The 23,038-nt window shown below is 40.0% G+C and overlaps 1 pseudogene; it reads right to left on the minus strand.

The window, feature by feature from the left end:
• Window positions 1-13,880, minus strand: part of LOC135697006 (uncharacterized) — a 27,759-nt pseudogene extending 13,879 nt beyond the window's left edge.
• Window positions 13,881-23,038: the final 9,158 nt, after the last annotated feature.

The following is a 23,038-nucleotide window of genomic DNA, read 5'->3' on the forward strand; positions in this document are numbered from 1 at the left end:
TCATGAAGGCTGCAGCTCGCTGCTTGCAGGCAGCCTTTCGTTGCGTACTGGAGAACAATATTGAACGCCACGCGCTGAAAGTACTGCTGCTGTTGCAGCTGATACCGACGACCAGACAACACCACGCACGATGATTGGACTGAATCCGATCAGCGGTTGAGGGCAGCCTTGATAGCTAGCTGCTTGCAGGGAGCATTTCGTTGTGTACTGGAGAATACCACCACTCACCAAGCGGTGATTGAATAAACACCGTTTGATGAGACCAGTGAAATTTAACTTTGAAATCTGTGTAATGGATATCGCTTTTCGCAGGCAATCGGTGAAAATTTTAACTATCATAGCAACAGTTGCACATTCGTACAATTTTCAATAGTGACATTTTGAAAATCGATGAAATCTTGAATTTAACAGATGCGTAGAAATATTTCTGATCGATTGGTGATAAAATTATTCAGATTGGTCCATGGGAAGCTGAGTTATTAACGTTCAAAATCTTTCATAATTTTGTTACATGTTCCATTTTTGGTTTTCACAAAGTGTACTCCCATATAGAAATCAAAGACGTAGTCCTACGTCAAAAGTTGAATTTTCCTCTCTATATTATGATACTATTTCAAAATTATTCAACAGATATAACTCTACAGGTAAATTATAAAAATCCCAAATCTGACCGACTGAGCATCTGTTTCTCAGGGTAGCATCAACTTCAAAAATCATAACTTTTGCACCAAGCATTGCACCTCTTAACGGAATCCCTTTATGAAGAGCTTTGAGTGTGTTGGTTTATTTCCTTTTAATTCCGTTATAATGCTTATCTTTTGACAGATATGCGTATTACATTTACTACTTGCAGACTTCATGAGTGCCAAGTACTCAACACCACTGATGAAGTCTGCAAGTAGTAGACGAAATACGAGTATCTGTCAAAAGATAAGCAATTATAACGGAATTAAAAGGAAATAAACCAACACACTCAAAGCTTTTCAAACATTACTTGTAATTTTGTTAGCTATTGATAAAAATATAGTTGGAAATAAACTTCTCATGAAAGAATTAAAGAAAATCCAAAAGAAAAGCTGTGGAAATCATTTTGATTTTTATCAAAAAAATGTTTTCTTGTTTGGAAAAACATAAGCTTTTTTTCGGTGCACATTTCAAGATGGTATCTTATACCGTTTTTGAGATATGTGTGTGTATTCAATCTAACCCCCACTGGCCGGCAGTGGTATTATGGAAGAAATTTGCTTACAACAATCCTTGATGTAATAATTTAAAGCAAGTTTAGTCCGAGAGTTAGAAAGCGATAGCTCTATTGCAGATTCAGCAAACCATTTCAGAATGCCTGGTAATTCACGTCCATTCTGAGGTTACTTTCACATACAATAAGCCCCGCCAGATGGATCAGTTGCAAACGACATTCGTAGCTAGGCAATCGGAAGGGATCTGTCCACGGCAGTTTACGTAGCGCATATTTCAGAAACCGTCACTAAACAGACTCAACTCTTTCGACACCGTCTTTAGTGAGAATGACACTGATGAAGACTGCACATTGTAGTCGAAATACGTATCCGTCATGAATACCAAAATTATTTAAGAGGAATTAAATGGAAGATAACCCTTTTTCACTGTTTTATTTAAGCATTCCGCTAACAACCCAATTTCATTACTTCATTAAATATATTGCTTAAATGCATATAACTCGAAAACAGTAGGCTGCGGAGTTTTGACGCCTCAGGAAAAGATGTTTATTTTATCAAGATAAACAACTTTGCCTAAGTTTTTGAGTCTTCAAAATGCCATTTCAATGCATTAAAAAAGTTATAGAAAAAAAAAACATGTACCACTAAAATGAAGAAATCTCAAAAACACCAAAATATACATCTCTCTGTTTATTTTGTCAAGAAAAACAACTTTGCCCAGGACATCAAGTCTCCAAAATGTCAGAGAAAGAAGTTAGATTGTGGCGCCATCTTTGCGAAAGAGTTTTGAACTATTTGTTTATGTCAATAGATGGTCCTTATTATGATGCGAAACTTTGCTCAAAACATCAAGTCGCGGAAATGCTTCGTTTCGGAGTTATTAATTTTGCTCCGCTAGATTGCATTCCTGTCCCAGTGTGTAATGACAACAGTAAGATAGCGATCGGTGAGGTACGATTGAAACCATTGCAAAAGGCAGCCGTGGATACCAAGCCTGTCCAGTTTTGCGATTGATATGCGGTGATTCGAATGCTGCAGATAAGTCAGTATAAATGACATCCGTCTGGGCACGATCCGACATACTGTTAGAGATGTAGGAAGTAAGGCGCAGCAAGCTAGTGGCAGTGGAGTGACCAGCCGGTCGATACTTACTTGCTGGCCAGGGTTACAGTGCGCTAGTAACGGTTCCATAACAAAGAGTTCGAACAGCACCAGCGCTTAGCGAAGTGATGCCACGGTAGTTGCCAACGACCTGTTTGTTGCCCTTCTTGTGTACTGGAAACATGTGAGCTAGCTTCCAGCAGGATAGGAAAACGCCGACGTCCACGTATCGTTGAAAAAAGTGCAGCAGTGGAGACACCAAACTGTTCAAGTGCGTTTTGAGGAACGCCGATGGAATTCCGTCCGAACCCGGATTGTACGACGACTTGAGTTTCGATGAAGCCCTGGAAAACATCTCGGGATTGATATCAATTTTGCTCATGGTTTGGCCAGAGAGTGGTACGTAACTGGCAGCCAATCGGGCATGGTCGTCACTCAATCTCTCGTCCGTGAAGACACTAGCAAATTTTTCAGAGAACAGCTGACAGATATCTTGCGATCATGAGGCCACGTCACCAAACTTCCAAAACTGCTTGGGACGTGACTTGAGCTTTCTCTGCAATCCACGTCGATATTGAAGAAAGCACCGTTTCGCAACTCGTTTGTATGCGTGATTGATCCTGACATAGTGACGTTGAAGGAATAGTGTGCGGTGCTTGGTGAATTTCCTAAGAGCGGCTCTCTTTCTCGAATTCAGTCGAAGAAATTCGCTCGTATGCCATGGTGGATGAGTCGTATAATGATGAATGTTTTTCGGAACGTGTCAGTCAATGATATATGCCAAGACATTGGAAATAGTTTGAGCGGCGGACTCAATGTCAACGGTGTCCAATAAGTCGTCCCAATATAAACTGGAGAGTAGCTCGGCAATACTACCATGGTCGGCGTTGCGAAACTCGTAGGAAACGGTGGCAGGTGAAATATTAAAATCATGCATCAGCTTAGTACTTAACGTCACCAGTAGCGGCGGGTGGTGACGATCCAGTCTCACCAGAGGAGTAGGCGCCTCGCATAAGAAAAGAGCTATGTCCTGGGCGGTTACAAAACAAAGATCCAAACTGCGGTTGCTCTGGTTAATAACATGATTGATTTGAGAAAGAGTGGCTGAGCTGTAATTGCACAGAAGGAGCGAAGCCATTGCGATTTTTTTTTCTCCATGAAATCCTCGGGAGATTGAAGTCACCAAACACAATAACTTCATCCGTTGCTTTAGCGGTATCCAGAACAGAGAAAACCGATTGGCAATGGGTTTCGATGAGGTCACGCTCGCGTATACGGTCGGAAGGAAAGTACACCGCACAGAGAAACAAGGTACGATCGCCCAGTTTGATCGACGTCCACACCTGCTTTAAGCATATCCAAGCATAATTTTCTAGTAACCTTGCTTTAAACCTAGAATTTACAGCCACTAAAACACCCCCACCTTTAGCTTTCCGGCTATTATCAGCATTCCTATCGCAACGGAAAACTTCGTAATCGTCGCCGAACACCTGACGAGAGAGCGTGCGTGAATCCAACCATGCCTCCGTGAGAACAATGATGTCGTAGCAAAGATCCCAGGTAGCTACGCGAAAATCGTCGACATCACAGTTGATACCACCGACGTTCTGGTAGTAAAGGGTGATACGGTCAAAATTTGGTCAATATCAACTTGACGTATTTCTTTCAATTTTGCATTTAAAAAACCTGAACACCCCTCATTTTGAAGGTGTGTGTGTGTAGAATGTTGCTCCTATTTTGATTTTGGAATTCACTCTTCAGTTGTCAAAATGCCGTCCAAGCAAGAAGAGCAGCGTATCAAAATTTTGCTCGCGCATCGCGAAAATCCGAGCTACTCGCACGCAAAGTTGGCAAAATCGCTAAAAGTTGCCAAATCAACCGTTACAAATGTAATTAAAGTGTTTGGGGAACGTTTGTCGACAGCCAGGAAGTCTGGATCGGGGGGAAATCGAAAACCGGAAGCCGCTGAGACGACAAAGAGAGTTGCCGGTAGTTTCAAGCGAAACCCTAACCTCTCTCGCCGAGATGCCGCAAATAAACTGGGTGTATCGTCTACAACCGTGCATTGAGCCAAAAAACGAGCCGGACTATTGACTTACAAGAAGGTAGTGACTCCAAATCGCGATGATAAACAAAATACGACGGCCGAAGCGCGATCCCGGAGGCTGTACACGACGATGCTGACGAAGTTTGACTGCGTGGTAATGGACGACGAAACCTACGTCAAAGCCGACTACAAGCAGCTTCCGGGACAGGAGTTTTATACGGCAAAAGGAAGGGGAAAGGTAGCAGATGTTTTCAAGCACATGAAACTGTCAAAGTTCGCAAAGAAATATATGGTTTGGCAAGCCATCTGTACCTGTGGCTTGAAAAGCAGCATTTTCATAGCTTCCGGGACTGTCAACCAAGAAATTTACGTGAAAGAGTGTTTGAATAAACGTCTGCTGCCTTTCCTGAAGAAACACGGTTGTTCCGTACTGTTTTGGCCGGATTTGGCATCTTGCCATTACGGTAAAAAGGCCATGGAGTGGTACGCCGCCAACAACGTGCAGGTGGTTCCCAATGACAAGAACCCTCCCAACACGCCAGAGCTCTGCCCAATTGAGAAATACTGGGCTATTGTCAAGCGGAACCTAAAGAAGACCAAAAAAACTGCTAAGGGCGAGCAGCAGTTCAAGGCAAACTGGCTTTCTGCGGCGAAGAAGGTGGACAAGGTGGCTGTACAAAATCTGATGGCAGGGGTCAAGCGTAAGGCCCGGCAATTCGGATTTGGAAAAGCGGAAGCCTAACTGAATATTTTTCCTGGATTTTATACTAATTGAACTTGAAAAAGAAATTTAATTTGATTTTTTAAATACACGATTTCACCGATTTACACGCGTTTTCCCTTGACCAAATTTTGACCGTATCATCCTTTAGACGGATATCTCATGCTGGCAATTGGCGAGGCCGCAGAATCGGAAACACAGCTAGAATTTGAAGCGGTATCAGGTAAAGAAGAGGCTGAATCGTCAATATACTTGCCAGTAATAGCTGGTTGGAAGACCCCCGACCTACATCTATACTCAGGGCCGAGACTGCTATGCTGAGCGCTGGCTGGAGTAAGCGCGACTGAGGCAGAGAAATCGGGGGCTTCCAAACCCAAGTAACAATTCAAGTTTTATAGAGGTTTTAAAGCATTCATCAAGCCAAAATTATGGTCTACAGAACCCTCATAAAATCCCAATTGCTACTTGGGAAGTACTATACCACTCTAGCTACTCAGTATCAGTCGATGATGAACAAATAAATACCGTAAAGTGGGGAGAAGTTGATCACTTTTTACCGATAAACTTGAACATTTTTTCAACCATGTAATTGGCACACAATCAAATTCCTCAGAAACCTGTATTAGCAGATGCTCTTCTTAAGTACGCATTCAATTTATAAATTGCATTTTTGTTTTATTTTTTAGAATTAAAAATGCAATTTTTCAATTCTGGTTGATCATGCAGGTTTTAGCGCAATGAAATTATTCAGATGTAAGCATTTATATTTGAGTTTTCTTTGATTTGTTTTCCGTCGATCTTGTTTTCCGTACTGAGTACCAATGCAACTGACCCCAGGGAGGCAGCTTCCACACCCAACCGGGGAATGTAAGATTCGCTTACAATTATGTGGAATTCATCAGAGGAATGTTTGGCCTATCTGCAAGGCCACCTTATACCATTCTCTGCGGGATTCGCCGCAGAGGATGATAGGAAATGCAACTAAGATTTAATGTACACGCAAACCAAAAATTTATTACAATGAATGTTAGTTCCATTTACTATCATCATCTGTTCATGAACATCGCAGCGAATGTTAGAAGTTGACCTTGCAGACGATGCAATAATTTTTTGTCTTTTTTTTTATTCCGTGTTCAGCTGAGTGATGCTTTCACCAACACAACCAAGCATTTGCCTTAATTGTTATGTATAACATAGTAGAACGACGTACACACTTGCCTCGATTTTCTCCAGCAGAAAAGCAAACGAAGTCGAGTATGCGAAGAAACAAGCCCTTTTGTTGGTTTTTAGCCTATCCATATCCTGAAGCTTGGAGAGAGCAGTTTAGAAAGCATAGTTCTAATAATCGCAACGTTCGTGGTTCGAATCCCGCAATCGGCACTTCTTTTTCGACAGGATTAATTTCGCTCACTAATACACTCCACATTTTTCTATCTCCATTTTTTTTTTTGCATTGGAATGCAGCTCGGTATATCGCATCCTCGGTTCATGCCGTCTCCACTAACATCCACTGATGATGAATCCCACATAAATGTAAGCGAATCTTACATCCCCTGGTTGGGTGTAATAAATTTTAAGTAAAATTAGAAATTTTGCAGAACAGAGCACCAGAAGAAATGCTGATTCTGATAGGGTTTTTAAGTTAAAAGTTACATATTATAACACTTACTCAATATTGTACATATAATGCATCGTTTTTAGGGAAAACGATTCGAAAGTATAATTTTAAACTACTGAATGAAATACTAGACACATTATTGAACATTGAACGGTGTAGTGATCAACTTCACCCCATTTTACGGTACTTAAAAACTCATAAAAATCCTGAACATTTAACGCCAAAAATTCGCTTGAAATCAAAAACTTCGGAAAACAATTGTAGATTAACACGTAAGTGCACTCACTCAAAAATATTATACAGCTGCATCGAGATGAAGAACATGTCGTTCGCACAGGACAGCAGTATAATCCGGGACAGCTTTGTATCCAGAAATGCCACCAATTCACTGAGTCGCAGATAATCCAACCTCATATCCTGCCATACTTGCTGGGGCTGCCCGCTGCCATTGAATGTCCGTATCCTATCATTAAACTGTTGAAACCGTCGCTGCAGTACCAGCGACACGCAAATGATAAACACATCGATGTAGTGCCATGTGAACTTTGCCACTCGCATCATGACCTCGATGACCACCCCCAGCACGGGATGGTACGGAATGATACGTAGGATGTAGGCATGTTCCCGGCGGAAAAAGTTACTCCAAACGTCTTTTGCATCTGTGCAGTACATCATGTGTACGGCATTCAGTCTGTAGGCCGAGATGAAATTCATCGTGTCCTCGATGAAGGCAAAGAATATCACCGTGAAGGCAACCCGTTTGACGAGCGAATCCAGCGGGAGACATTTCCCTGTTTCGTACGGATAGAACAGGAAGGGTCGCTCGTTCTCCGTCCAGCGTTGCATGATCGATGGCCAGCTGTGGGCGAGGATGACGAATTCTACCATTGCCACGATGACTATGGCGTAGTAGATGCAAGTTGCTGAAAGAGGATTCGAATTTATGGTTTTCCATATGATTGTATCACAAAGGATTGCTCTCACCAGTTCCCCCAATTCCAATAGTTCCCCGATGGCTGAGATACGCCAGTAACATGAGTATAATCGATATCATAATGAATCCACTTACGAAAGCATAGCAAAAGCGGAAGCTCTTAAATGTAAAGTTCAGTTTTGTTGGCGGAGTACGGAAATAGCCACCGATTGGCATGAGCGCGAATATTTGTCCAAAAAGTATGATAGGTGCCATAGCCTCGTGCGCGGAACACCCATTAGGTACGGTGCGAAGATACGATTCCGTTTCCCGAACAATTATTTTCTTCTTGCTGGGTGGATCCAAACTTTGACTCACCATACTTTTCGATAAAATTCTCACCGAACTATGCAACACAAAGTGTGAAGTCACAATGAAGTGGTTTGTAAACAGTTCTGTTGGGAGTGGGTTTTGCAAAATAGTCATGTTTATGAATGATACTGATCCTAGTTGAGATAGTAACCAATTATCTATGCAAGTAGGGTTGCCCTACTCGTTGATGCCAGTAGAAAGTATGGTATGATGTGCTAGAGTAACCATCTGTCGTGACCACATCGAATAAACACAATCATTAGATCGGCATGAATGGTGTGGTATGAAATAGTGAACGTAGATGACGTTGCGGGTTGGAGCACAAGTAACTTGCTTGCGCCCGCACGTGTGTGAGTTACAACATGTCGTACACATCCAAAATCATTTATGTTCTTTCATTTTCATCTTCTTCATCATCTTCTTCTTCTCATTTCAAACTTATTGCTAATCGCATATTATTGCGTGCTCTCAACTTAGTGGTCTAGATTATAGATACTATAGATTCCATAGATAAGCGGAGGAACAAAAAGTTGTTTTGGCAACTCTGATTTTGATTTCTGTTCAGTACTATTTTGTGCAGTCCACGATCGTTCGGATTTCGTCTATCATTTAATTTCGATTTTTTACAGCCGATCAAAGACAAATTTTAAGGATCAAAAATCGGCACTTCAACTTTGCAATGGCGGCCTTTAAAAAAAAACCGAACGATCAAGGACTAATTTAACACATGCTTAACGATTTGGCATGGTTTTTTTTTTAAATTTCAGAACATCGTCCTCGGGGAGCAGCCATGCGGGGCACCAGGACCTCGTTTTTACAGCATCGACTGATAAATGTACCATTTAATGTGTGTTCAATAAACGCAGAAAACCGATTTTCAATATGTTGCGTCATCTTCGAGAAAAAAAATCCAAACTTTCGCTTTTTTTCGGTCTTGCAGGTAGGCGTAACCCCTTAACCAGATTTAAATAAAATGCTCCATTTGCAAAATAAAAGCATTTAAAGATTGCACTCGTATACTCACAGTATAAAATTTTGAAACCATCATCACTCTCATAGTTCTTCTATTCTACACGAGTGCCAACTTTGATTTGCCAATTGAGGAATGGTTTGCTTTATCTTTCCTTCTTCCGTTGTCCGCGAAATAAATCGGAATGTGGAGTGTGGAAAGCGTTTTGTGCCCATAATATTAAGCAAACCCCACACGTATCAATATATTGACGCGAAGGGGAATTATTGACATTAATATTGATGATGTGAATACAGAAATATTGTCAATACCGATGTATTGACGTCAATATTGAATTTATTGACAATACGATTATTGTCAATAAAAGCAATCGTGTAGGGTCCACATTACAATACTTCTCCCTCAAACAACACCATGATGACGTCATGCTCGTTTGGCTACACTAACTGACAGTTTGGCTACATTATACTTTACCTCCGCTTATCTATGGAATCTATAGTATCTATAGCCTAGATGCACTTCCACAGTTATTAGTTGGGAGCTTTCAAAAGCCTGTACCATTTTTGCATTAGTATAATTGTGTGGCAAGTACAATCGTACTCTTTGCCCAGGGACCTCGAGACATTTTACAACCCGAAAATTCCAAGACCGGACCGGGAATCGGAGCCAGCCACCTCTACCATGGTCTTGTTCTGTAGCTGCGCCATTACCGACTGAGCTAAGGGAAGCCCCATTTCTGTTCCGTTATTCGTTTTTTTAAATGAAAAAAATGAACAGAAATTCAAATGTCTCTATATCAGGGCTGGTGGTGCTGATGCGATATCATAGTAGTGACTATGACAGAAATAGTGACCAAATAGTGACTTGTAAATACTAAATAAGTAATCATTTATATGGTAAATTAGAAATTAAAATACTGTTTGATATTGAAATAAACTTTTTATGCCATGGAACTTAAAATCAAATTTCATAAATTCCTCTTATTTAATCGAATCTCACAACGGAATCTCCTGTGAAGAAAATTTGAAGTGATTTGAATAATTTACTTTTGCTTTATACCATTTTATTGTATAATATTCCCATTTTTTTATGATCTTGAATTTGATTCTGCGTTCGAAATCTTTAAATATTTTATGTATATAAATTTGATAATTTGCTATGAACTATTCACAGAATTCCTTCAGAATGATCTCAAGAGCTTTTTTTAGAATAATTCACCTTCTCTTAAACTTAGAGGCAAAAAAGCTCTTACAAACATAAAATGTCTATTGAAATGGGAGAGATGAAGATTTCGGGTTTAGCGTAAAACACGTCTTGTTCCGTTGGTAGTCACAATACTTCTGATTCTATATTTCCCCTGTTCCTCTTGCATAGCTGAATATCTCTTTTTCTCTCTCAACTGTCCATTGCTCTTTCGGAGCGAGTTCTCAATATTTATCTCACTACTACAACTCCTCCATCCTTATGATTGAAAATAGTATTATTTTTCAAAATTTGATTATTCTATTTCATTACTAAACTTTTCAATTTAATTCTTACTATCGACAGCACAAATTTCATGCTTGAAAATTCATAGAACAATATTTACAATCGTGCAATTTAAAACCTTCTAATTCATTTGATTCTACTAATAGTAGACAAAATCACTCCTCCTTCTCTTCTTGTTTCTACTTCGTTTTGAACGTCTAGTCGAAACCACAGGGAGTGGATCTGAAACTTCTTCATGCTGTACTTCATCTTGATTTTGATTTTCATTTGAGAACATGAAAGAATCGACCGGAAAGCCATAAAATTCGAAATCTAAATTAGACTGATCGGATTCGTTATCTTCTTCTTCTCTTCTTCTCTTACTACTGTTACTATCTCTTACTGACACTGGTGACGAAATGGATTCTACCGATGGTAACGATGACAAAAGTGGTGCTTCTTGGCTAATTACAGATGACGAAAGTGGTGCTGCTTCTGGATTCGGCGATAAAATGAGTGCTGGATCGTGTCTTGAGTTTGCCGTGCTGTCAAGTGGGAAAATCAAAGTTCCTTTTCGTTGAGAGTGTGGCGACAATTTAAGCTGACGCTTATGCGCCAACACTATCCTTCCCCCAAGAGAAATCTGGAAAGTAGCATCAGAGACTTGTCTTAAAAATGTGGCTGGCAACCATCTTCTGATGTCTGTAGGATTAATATTTTTGTAGAAAATCAGTTCTCCATTTTTAAGTTTGGTAAATGCATCAGGCTTATTATAACCTTTAGCGTTGACAAAATTGTGGTCATCATGCGAGTTAGTCAAGTTGTTTTTAAAGCTACTTTTAGGATTCATTAAGTCCAATAAGGTTTTAGGTTTATAGGAGAGCAATCTTTCTGAAGGAAAATGGCCTTTGTTGTCTAAACAAATGTTGCGGTAATTCGATAAAAAATATGAAATTTGTTCTTCTACGTCCAATCTCCTCATATCCGGATCAAGCAAGAACTTCTTTAGTACGTCTTTGACCAGTCTTACAGTCCTTTCGGCTTGTCCGTTGCTCTCCGGGTGATACGGCGGACTTTTCATTACCAAAATTCCCTGACGTTTCAAAAATGTCACAAAATGGTCCGAGTTGAATGGTGGTCCTCCATCTGTAACCACCACATCTGGTAGACCGTACCTTGCGAATATCCCTAAAAGAATCTTTAAAACCTTTTTGCTGTCCGTTCCGTATCGCATGTACTCCAACTCGATCCACTTGGTAAAGCTGTCTACGACGACTAAGAAAACCTTCTGATCGAAGTGGAAAAAGTCAGCGTGAATCCTGCTGAAGGGTTTGGTCGTAGGTATCCACTGGGAGTATGGTGCCTTCTTGTTCGTCGATGTTATTTGGTTGCATATCCCACAGGTCTTCACGAAATCCTCGATGTCCTTGTTCAGTCCGAACCAATAGACCGTTCTTCGAGCTAGTTGTTTGATTTTGCTCATCCCCGAGTGGTTCATATGAAGCATCTTGAGAACCCTTTTCTTCATACTCTCGGGAATAACAACACGATCCTGAAATAAAACGCAGCCATCGACCTCCTCAAGTTCCTGGTAGTGGGAATACACGTCTACGAATCGCCTTTCCAACCGTTGTGGCCAACCTGCCTTCAAATATTTCAAAACTGTCTGCAGGAACTCATCGCTAAGCGTTTTTCTGGCCACTTCCTTGTAGTCGATTGGAAATTCTTCGGAAAAGTTGAGATTTTTCACGTATTCACGAGTCAGTTCTCTAGGAACTTCTTGGGCTAAAGGGAAACGAGAACAAAAATCGGCGTTGCCCATTCTTGAAGAAGGCCGATAGACTATCTCGTAATCGTAAATAGAAAGTTCCATAACGTATCTTTGCAAACGCGTAACCGAAATGGAATTTTTGCCCTCCTTGCCAAATATGCCGATTAGAGGCTTGTGATCGGTATAAATCGTAAAATCGTAGAGAAATTTGTGAAATTTTTTTACGGTGCTTACAACTGCCAATGCCTCAAGATGCAAAATAGGGTAGTTCTTTTGGGCACTATTCAAAGAAAATGAGGTGAAACTTATTGGTTTCTCCTCGCCTTCAACCTTATGAGCAATTACACCTCCCAATCCATAGTTACATGCATCAGTTACTACCACAATCGGCTTATATGGATCAAAATATTCCAAAAGGTTTGGTTTTAAAAGAAATCCTTTACAATCATCAAATGCTTTTGCACAGTTGTCAGTCCAACTATACGTTACGTTTTTTCTTAAAAGATTGTAAAGGCAGCTGATACGGGTGGACAAATTAGGAATGAACTTAGAGTAGTAAGTTACAAGTCCTAGAAAAGCCTTCAGTTCCGAAACGTTCCGTGGAGCTTTCGCTTCTCGGATTGTTTGAACTTTATCGGGGCAGGGAAGCAATCCCTTGTCTGTCAAAACGTGCCCCAGGTAAGGCAATTGCGATACAAAAAACTTGCATTTCTTTAAGTTGACTTTTATGTTGGCTTTGGCCAGTCTTTCCAAAACCAGATAAAGCTTCCTTTTGCAATCGTGATAGTCCCTACCCGCAATCAGCACATCGTCTAAGTAACACGTTACGCCTTCCAAACCGTGTAATACTTGGTCCATGACCTTTTGGAATATCGCTGCACTAGACGAAGCCCCTTGAGGTAGTCTGTTGTAGGTATAGAGGCCCTTAATGGTATTGATTACCATAAACCTCTTCGAGCGGTCAGTCAAAAGCAGCTGGGTATAAGCACCCTCTAGATCCAAAGCACAAAAAACTTTCGATCCGGCAAGTGTGGCAAAGAGATCCTGTGCTAAAGGCAAAGGATACGTGTTTGGAAGTAAAACTTTATTGATGGAGACTTTGCAGTCTATCACCAAACGAATACTTTGGTCCTTTTTGATAATGGCAATGACCGGCGATGCCCATTCGCTAGCTTCAACCGGCGTGATTACTCCTTCTTTCTCCAAATTTCCCAAATAATCAACAACTAGCTGTCTTAAACGAAGAGGAACTTCATAGGCCTTTTTAAAGATAGGTGTATCATCCTTCAAGATCAAATCTCCCTTAAAACCTATTATTGGACTTGAAAAATCTTTTGTAAAAATTGTCGGAAACTTACTCTTTACTTCGTCAACAACAGTCTCTTCATCAGCTAAGTCAATGTTCCCAACAGTCAAAGGAGGATTGGTGAAGGTGTTTCGCCATCCAGAGTAGAATTCGTCCAACCAGGATCGGCCCACCAGCGGGATGAAGTCGTTGTCGCAACGCAAAACCACCATACTAAGCTGTTTCCTATTTCCAGCGAGCTGTACCTCAACGCAGATCTTTCCTACAACCTTCAGTTTGTTACCGTCAATGACAACAAGTTTCTTGTTGCACCGTTGCATTTCGCAGTTTGCAAAGTTTCTCAGGTATAGCTCTTGTGGAATGACGCTCTCCGCTGATCCACAGTCGATTTCCATGGTTAAACGCTTTCGATTTATTAACATTTCTACGTAGCAGGGCTCATTGATCTTGTTGACGAAAGACGAAATCAAAAGACAAGGCGTTTCCTCGTCCGAGTCAGAGTCCAAATCCTTCTTGAGTCTTTTGAAAAGTCCTAAGTCTTTGGAAGTAGATGGCTTTGGAGAATCTATGAACTTGACACTAGCTTGACCTTTACGTGGGCTTTTTGAGTTCAAACGGTAGCAATACTTTCTGGTGTGACCAGTTTTCTTGCAAAAGGAACAAATGTAGAGGGGTTTGGATGAATTTCCTCCTCTTTTGCTTTGAAATCTGTTATTGCTTCTGCTTCTAGAAGAAAATGATCGATTACGATCGAAACTACGACTCCGACTTCGGAATCTGCTCCTAGATCGCGAAAAGTCTGACCGATGACCTAATCTTGCTACAACACTGACACGCCTATCATCATCATGCTTAAGTTGCTTAGTTCTATTGGTTGAAATCTCTGAATTGAGAATCAACCTTTCTGCTTTAGTGGCAGACAAATCCTCTTCGTCACACAATCTCTTTTGCAATTGACTATCATTCACTCCTATCACCAGCATATCGCGAATAGCCCTGTCCTTAAAATCTCCAAAGTCACATCTTTCAGCCAAATTCTTGACTGCAATTACAAAATCTTCCATAGACTCATTCCTTCCTTGCCTTTTTGTCCAAAATTTATAACTATGCACTACTTCAGAATCATTCTTGTCGTAGCGTTTTTTTAATTCATCCGTCATTTGTTTGTACGTTAATTCGTTAAAATCCTTCCCTGGGAAAAGCCTTTTTAGCTCTAGGAAAATTTCTTTTCCGCAGACTGCCAGGAATGACGTTTTGTAACGCGATTCTGGATATTCATTGTGCTTGAAAATCCATTCTAGCTGTTCTTGATACTGGCTGAATGGCATAGATTAAGGCACATAGGGATCGGCTATCGATGTCATAGTCATCCTTCCCAAAAAAAATGTACAAAATTTAACACAAAAAAAAACAAAATTAAAATGGCACCAAAACAAATTTCAACTTCAATAAAATCAAAAATTTCCTCGCATGAAATCAATCACTAAAAGTAAACAAAATACCACGTACCTGATTTATGATGCACCAAACGATCCGAAAAAAAAAGCACTCCGTCGACAAAATCCTCGCCAAAACAACAGCAGCAGCAGCTAAACTCGCACCGGAATGTCCTTCTCCGACGATAAAAACAGGCAGCAATCCCGCCGGCGACAGCAGCAGCTCCACAACAGCAACACAATTCTTCCGATAGTGATCCTCACTGACTCACACTCGAACTCCAAATCAGCTGATCGACAGTGTTCACCACGATGATCGGTTCGATGACTTCCGTCAGCTCAAACGCTCTTCGATGCACTTTTGATGCACTTTCTTCGTCGTTTTCGCTGGCTTCGATTGCTACACCGCGGGCACCGACTCGACTGGCTCCGTCGCACGGGTTGTCGGTAGTGGTGAGGTCGAGATGGTAGAACGCACGTGTCCCACGCACACTCTTGCGGAAACTGTCAAGAACTTCCCTTTTCGCGTTCTCGGTCGCTGATTTCCTTCGGTCACTGGGTTTCGCACACTGAGAAAGTTGTTATGTTGTTGAGGTCCGTGTAAACGGTGTAAAATGTTGGAGAACCAAAAATGTGTGCGTAGAAGAATGATCGTCGACAAAATTCAACCTCGTTATTTTACACGTTTTCAAAATGGCGTTTTCTCTAAAGGCTTTCACAATTCGGAAAATTTCTTTACAGCTTGTAATTGGCACAAAAGAACAATGCGAGGTATTGTTCTGACACAAAAGAGGTTTTTCACAAAAGATTTTCGCAGAACAATGGCCAACCAAGCGCGAAAATTGGCGGAAAGCCAAATCACAAGGAGGAAAATGGTAGTACTTACGCCGAGCTCCTTGGCGAAATTTGTGGATTTTCCCCAACTCCACGAAAATGCACGCTAATCACACGCGAAAACTAAAGAAAATTGCAATTTTTCACTTTGCTTGAAAAAAAATTCTATCCTCGTACGCCACTAAAATGTCTATTGAAATGGGAGAGATGAAGATTTCGGGTTTAGCGTAAAACACGTCTTGTTCCGTTGGTAGTCACAATACTTCTGATTCTATATTTCCCCTGTTCCTCTTGCATAGCTGAATATCTCTTTTTCTCTCTCAACTGTCCATTGCTCTTTCGGAGCGAGTTCTCAATATTTATCTCACTACTACAAAACATAATATTGCATTCTTGAAATTCTTTGCAGAACAATCAACAAAATTCTTGAAAATGGATTATTTTCGTAGTTGGAAATGATTAACATCAAATATCAGAATTAAAGGGGACATTTTATACGATCGATGAGGAGATGGAGGTAAAGAGTTTATAGTTCCGTTAAAGTAGATTATTTTCGATTTTTATTGATTCTTCTACACACAAAGAACAAAAAATTGTTGCTATAAAAATAATGCAATTTCAATTTAAAAGTTTCGCAAAATTCGTAGTTTCAACTGCGAAAATATTCATAATGAAAATTATTTTTTTGATTTAAAAGTGTTTCTTTCAATTTTGACTTGTAATTATAAAAGTGCATTTTTTTAAAATAAAAGTTGTAGTACTTTCAAACATACTTCTTCAGAACAAAGTTTTTGGCAACACTGGACTTCTGTTTACCGCCACTTTCGACTAAAAACAAGTAGATTCCCGCACTTTACTTTCACCGGTTTCTCCTAAGTAGCCCCCGGAATTGCGTTTCTGGCATGCCTCTGCTAGCTTATTTTCGACGAATTGGAGGCAATTATCACGGCAGACGGAGGGAACCAATCCAAGCAATCCAGGAGTGAATAATCAAGGTGAGAAGTTTTGGAAATGGTTCGATGATGATTTTCATTAGTTTTACTTTTGCAGTACCGTAACCAGAATGCTGCTTCCGAAGACGGTTCGCAACAGTTCTGATCCTCCTAGAAGCTCTCGATGGATTTGCTGACAAATATAGCGGAGTTTAACGGATATCGGGCATCGGAATAGATTCAGAATCTAGTAATCATGCATTAATTTATTTCAAGAGTTTGATTTAAACATGTTTATAATTTTCAGTGGAACCGATCATCTTCTCATTCCTGGAAATGACCAGCACTCAACCCAGTAGAATGTTCTACCAAATATTCCTCGCTTAAGGCTGTTGCGATGCTATTGATGTCACACCAAATGCCCGTTACCGATTCCGTTACACCATCCTCAATGTCTGTTCCGGTGTTCCCCTCATGTGGATCGGAGGAGTAAAAATGGCGTGAACAAGTTGAGCATCAGCTCATCTTGGTATCGGGAAGAGACGGCATACCTAATGAATTTATTTTTACTGTTATATCGAGTAAATTTTTTATTAAAGTTTTATATTTTTACTTCTTCACCAATGACATTTTAATAGATTTTGAAATGAAAAACGATGTTATTAAATTGAAAACACTGTTTTTTTTAACTGAAAACGTTTATTTTTAACAATAATAATGCAACATTTCATTTCAAAAGGTTGAAAATAATTCGGTTTTAATTTTAACACTGTCATGCTTTTCATTTGACATTAGTACAATTCAGTTTGAAAGTTGAAACTTTTAAAAGTAGTGATCGGGAAACTTTTGATTTGATAATGTATTGACTTTCATACTGAAAGCTAACCGCTTTCTACCAAAAAGAACCAATGCAAACTTTTATTTCTACCAATGGTTTTTTTTTATTTTAGCAACGATTTTTCTTTGTGTGTAGGAACTCACTGAAGGCTCCCTTCATAAATCCATCCTTAGAATTTCCATGCAATTAACCTCAGAAATTTCAAAAAATTCTGCTTAGAGTAATCTTGAACTTCTCCCTTGCATTCAATTGGAAATTCAATTCGCATTCTCCTTAGAATCCCCATAGTATTTCCTCAGAATTCTCAAAACAAAAATCCACCACAAACTTTGAGACTCTTCTCAGAATTCCTTTGAGATTGAACCCTCAAAATTCTATTCCATTGGAATTCTTCTCGGAATTTATTCCGAACTCTTTAGAACTTTAATGAAAATATCGTCAGAAATCACCCCAGAATTCTTTTAGAACTACCCGCAGATACCATCTTTGGAGTTCACGAGATTTTCATGGAATTTTCATCAGAGCCCCCTTGAGCATAACTTCAGAAATAATTTTGTATTCTTATTAGAATTGGACCTAGAATTCCCATCCAATCATCATAGCATTCTTCGCAGAACTCTCGTTAAAATGCACTCTCAATTATATTAGAATTATTTCCAAAATTATTTCGGAGCTGAATTTAGCGCCTCTAATAATTTTAACAATATTCAAAAGCGACGCTCGTATGTGTTAAGCCTAGTTTAACTATATAGGTAAACTTGGCTTAAGATTTAAGCGGAGAAGAAGAAATCTATCTTGGTATCTTGGTATCATCCCTAGAATCCTTTAAAATTCTCCTAAAATTTACTTTGTTTTTTTTTTTAAAGTTCTTAATCATTCTTGAAAGACTTTTGAAAATATATCACAGACAAATACCTTTGGAAGGTTTCCAAGGTTCATAATTTATTTTCTGGGAAAGGAGGTATATTTCTCCGATTTTTAATCGAAATTGTAGGCATTTCCCAATAGTTTTCTTGGTGTTCTAAAGTTTTGCTGTTCACTGGTAACCCTGGGTAAATTTTCAATTTTTTAACAAACATGTATACTTTCTTAGTGCCAAGTACTCAATTTAAACATTTTGTGGATATTTTTAAATTTCACTCTATTTTAGTAGTGAAAAAGTGAATTTATTGACTATTTTTAAAGAAATAGTGACTTTAGTGAATTTTTGGTGTAAAAAGTGACTTCTTAGTGACTGGCTTCAAAACAGTGACCAAGTCACTGAAAAGTGACCTGCTACCAGCCCTGACTATATCAGCCGTTTCTTAAACTTTTACCGGGTGCGACCCACTTTTAAACGTTCCATAAGTTTGCGACCCACCAACATTAAAGACACAGGACCAAAATAATCTTAAGAACGTTAAAATGGTCAGTCAAAACAGCTCTTAAAATTCACAATGGTCTGAATATGCCATGACTACGAAACGTTTTTTTTTTTTGTTTATTATAGATCCTTCAAAGCTGACAAAATATTGCTGAAATATTCTATCAGATCAAAACTTGCCGTAGAAGCGGAATATCAAATCAATTAAAAATACGAAATATTCAGAAAATCCAACATAAACTTACTAAATGCTTGAAAATACTTCGGATAAACTTAAAAATTCGGGCCTTTTTAAAAATGCATTACACCAAAACGGTCCTCTAACATAGAGGGAAGAAAAAGTACCTAATTTTGAGTTCTTTTCACCCAGGTTGGCAGTTCCGTGCCCCAACTAAATTTAGAGTTCTAGCGCCTAACGGGTGTTCAATAAAAAATGAGAATTTTTTCAGTCATAGCTAGTAAAAAAAAAATTGTCAACGAATTCAGTATTTCTTTATTAAAACACAATGTTTATTCTTCAAAAAAACGTCAATGAATATTGGAGAAGGGGCCCTGGTCAGCCGTACGACGCAACTTAGTCGCGATGCTCTCACAAGAGCGCTGGACGGAACTGAAATCATTCTCATTTTTATTGAACACCCATTACTCAATTTTGGTTGTTTGTTCTTCGCTCGCAGGTAAACAGGATTACTTACTTTTAAGTTGTTTTCACTCAAAGTCAAGTTCAAACCACTCAACATTGTGTTTTACACAACTTACTCAATTTCAACTTGACGCACGTAACTGTCGAGTTGGGTGATAAGAACTCAATTTTGGGTTGTTTTGCTCTTTTCGTTTTTGATAACAACAAGAGAGCAAGTAAGAGGCATCAACTCAAAAGTAAGTTTAAATAACTCAACCGTTGGGTAGTTTTGGTTCTCCATGTATGGTTCATTTCTGATTTCTCGTACTGTAATCTTCTAAGCGTTCGCACCACCACGGCTAGGCACGTTTTGAAACTTCTCTCACGGAATCGCGAAAGCTTTTCCGGATAAGCTTTGCATGCATTCCTTCAGGTGGTGCGGCGATCGCTAGACAGATGTTCGTTTGCTTGTACCGTAGATGTCGCTCAGTGTATCGTTTTGGGACTTTTCGCGATATTGAATACATTTTTAATTAGTTGTTCATTGAATGATGATTTAAGTTTACTGCTTGGAATGGTGTGTATATTTTTTCAAAGTATAATTCACTTTCTAAAGCCAACTAAAACAGCCCCACCAGAAACAAATCAACACCATCAAAGCATATAGCATTATGAAGTGATAGGGGCTCCCTGCTTCGATTCGGTGGTTGTCTAAATTTGGACACGACTTGCGCAGTGCGAGTTTCACCGTCTTACGAGGCGAGGAGGCAAATAAGACGCACATCAAATGTAGAATAAATACAAATTGCTGTGGGGTGCAGACGAGGGATTTCGTTCCCTCTCGGTTTGTCGAGGATGAATTGCTTGCGTATGCTTTGAGCGTGGTTGTTACAAGATCTTGGTGGTAGCCTTCGGAGACGTCGTTTTCTGCGTTGGCTTCGTTTAAGTATCTATAGGGAAATATCGATCCGCTGTTGGGTGATGAATAATAAATGATGAAATGAGTTTTTGCTGTTGTGTGAGGGTTGTCCGTGCAGTAAGCGGAACGGAGATTGCTGAGGTGTTCTGCTTTTGCTTATAATGTTGTATACACAACGAAAAAAAATTGGATGTGTGCCTGCGAGGTGGAGATAGCCTTCATTTTGTAGTTTTATTTAGCCCATCGTATGTTTGTAAATAAGATCATACAATTAGCAGGTATCAGAACTGCATTAGCGTAGCATAATACTTTTTCTAGGGGGTGCAGATGCAAAGTTGACGAGAACATTTTCAAAAAATTGTTTGTACGATTTTGCCTGATTTTAAACTGGACCGCACAGTGGTCTCATCGACCTTAGTCGCCGCCAAACGCCAGTTAGATTTAAACTGCTGCTCGTTTTCCATGGATTAATTAATTTTAGATTCCGTTTGACCAAGACCTACCGTTCGATAGGGCGGAGTTCTGGGCTATTGGGAGGGTTGTGGTCTTTGAGTACCACAACCACGTTGTTCGCATCGTACCACTCGATTGCCTTTTTCACATAGTGGCAGCTCGCCAAGTCCGGCCAGAACAGCACAGGTCTATTATATTGCTTTAGGAATGGTAGCAGCCACTTTTGCAGGCACTCCTGGACGTAGATCTCTTGATTGATGGTTCCCGTAGTAATGAAACTCCCGCTTTTTAGACCATACGTGCATATGGCCTGCCAGACGAGATATTTTTTCGGGAACTTCGATAGTTTGATGGTTTTGAAAATTTCGGCCACCTTCCCTTTTCCTGATGCGGTATAAAACTCCTGTCCCGGAAGCTGCTTGAAATCCGCCTTCACATAAGTTTCGTCGTCCATGACGACACAGTCGAACTTTGTGAGCAGATTCGTATACAGCTTTCAAGACTGCTGCTTTGCCGACGTGTTTTGTTTGTAATCTCGGTTTGCCACCTTCACTTTCTTGAACGTCGACAACCCGGCTCGTTCCTTGACCTGTTGCACAGTAGTATGGGAGACATTGCGGTTGCCAGCGACGTCCCGGATGGAGAGGTTAGGATTCCGCTTATATTTCACCCTCTACCTTCTTCGTCGTCGCTGCCACGTCCGGATTACGATTGCCACTGCTTCCAGGCTTCCTGGCGGTCGACAGACGCTCCCGAACACTTTTAAAACGTTTTTGCTGCGCGAGCAAAATTTTGACACGCTGCTCCTCTTGCTTGGACGTCATTTTGAAAACTGGAGAGCAAACGGGGAAAACTCATCATAGCAACCATTGTTTATACACTCAACTTCCAAATGCAGTGTTTCAGATATTTTTATGCCTTTTTAACAGAAATACACCAATTTGAAGTTGAACAATTTTTACGCGTTCCAGACTTTGACTTAAAAAATTAAAAGTAACCCTCCAATTATAATCATTATTAGAGTATATAAGAATTGATTTATATCTTCAAATACTGATTCTAATTTAACTATTTAACATCAATTATTGTAAGATTACCTCTCACCCCAGCAGGCCTGGGTTAAATCCCAGTCGGCGCCGCCGGGATGTTCTGAGGCATAATATCTCTGATCACACCTAAAGTAGAGCCGTTGGTCCCCGGTTCATGACTTTATGAGTCGATAGGTAGGGTCCAGGTGTGGGAGCTGCCTCCCTGGCGTCGGTAGCATTAGTGCTCAGCACGGAAAACAAGATCGACGAGAAAAAATCAAGGGGGAAAAAGATATCTTTTACCGTAGGCTAGTTCATCTCTAAGGTGAAAAAGTGAATATTTATAATATAAATACAAAATTCAATAATTTAAATGTTTTATTATAATATAATCCGAGCATGAATGAAAACTGAAAAAAGTGTATTATTATTATGTAAACCTATAGAAGTCATATTTTCAAAGAGCTGAAAATCAACTTATATTATTTAAAACAATGGATCCAACCTGAGTGAAGGCTGAGAAAAACTAATCATTGAGCTATGATTAAGTTTTCACTTGGTATGTAATGAACAACAGAAATACGCGATAATGCGTATAGTTTCACTGGTTGGTGGTTAATTTTAAATATACTAACGGTACTGCATACGACGACTACAACGGCGATTACGACAGCGACTACGACGGCGAATAAGGCGGCGCCTACGACGACGACGACAACAGCGAATTTGTAACTTATATGCACCTCCACTTGAGCTTCATGTCCGCTATCTGTCACTGTTTGCAAAAATATCCAATAGCAATTACCTTTGTTGTAATACTTCCTTCAACGAAAACATATTTTCTTGCATTGCTATCTGGTCATCTGGGAGGAGGTTCGCGTCTGGTGCTTTCCCCAGGAATCGTTCACGGCCACCAGCTACCACCCGTCCAGTCTTAGGCGTATCCAGCGAGGCATCCTTCAGTTTGCTCACAATCTCCGACCTTTGCGAGAGACCAGCAGACGACCACTTTTGCAAGCCGTACACTTGCTGATTCACGTCAACGTCGGCCTCTGAATTACCACCAAAACTCGCGAGGGACACATTATCAACATTTTCCCCGGCTAACTTGCCAACCGGACCGTGTTC

This window comes from Ochlerotatus camptorhynchus, unplaced genomic scaffold (assembly GCF_037179485.1).
Source record: "Ochlerotatus camptorhynchus isolate MF236.1 unplaced genomic scaffold, CSIRO-AGI_Acam_v1.1 ptg000002l, whole genome shotgun sequence".
Classification (NCBI taxonomy): domain Eukaryota; kingdom Metazoa; phylum Arthropoda; class Insecta; order Diptera; family Culicidae; genus Ochlerotatus; species Ochlerotatus camptorhynchus.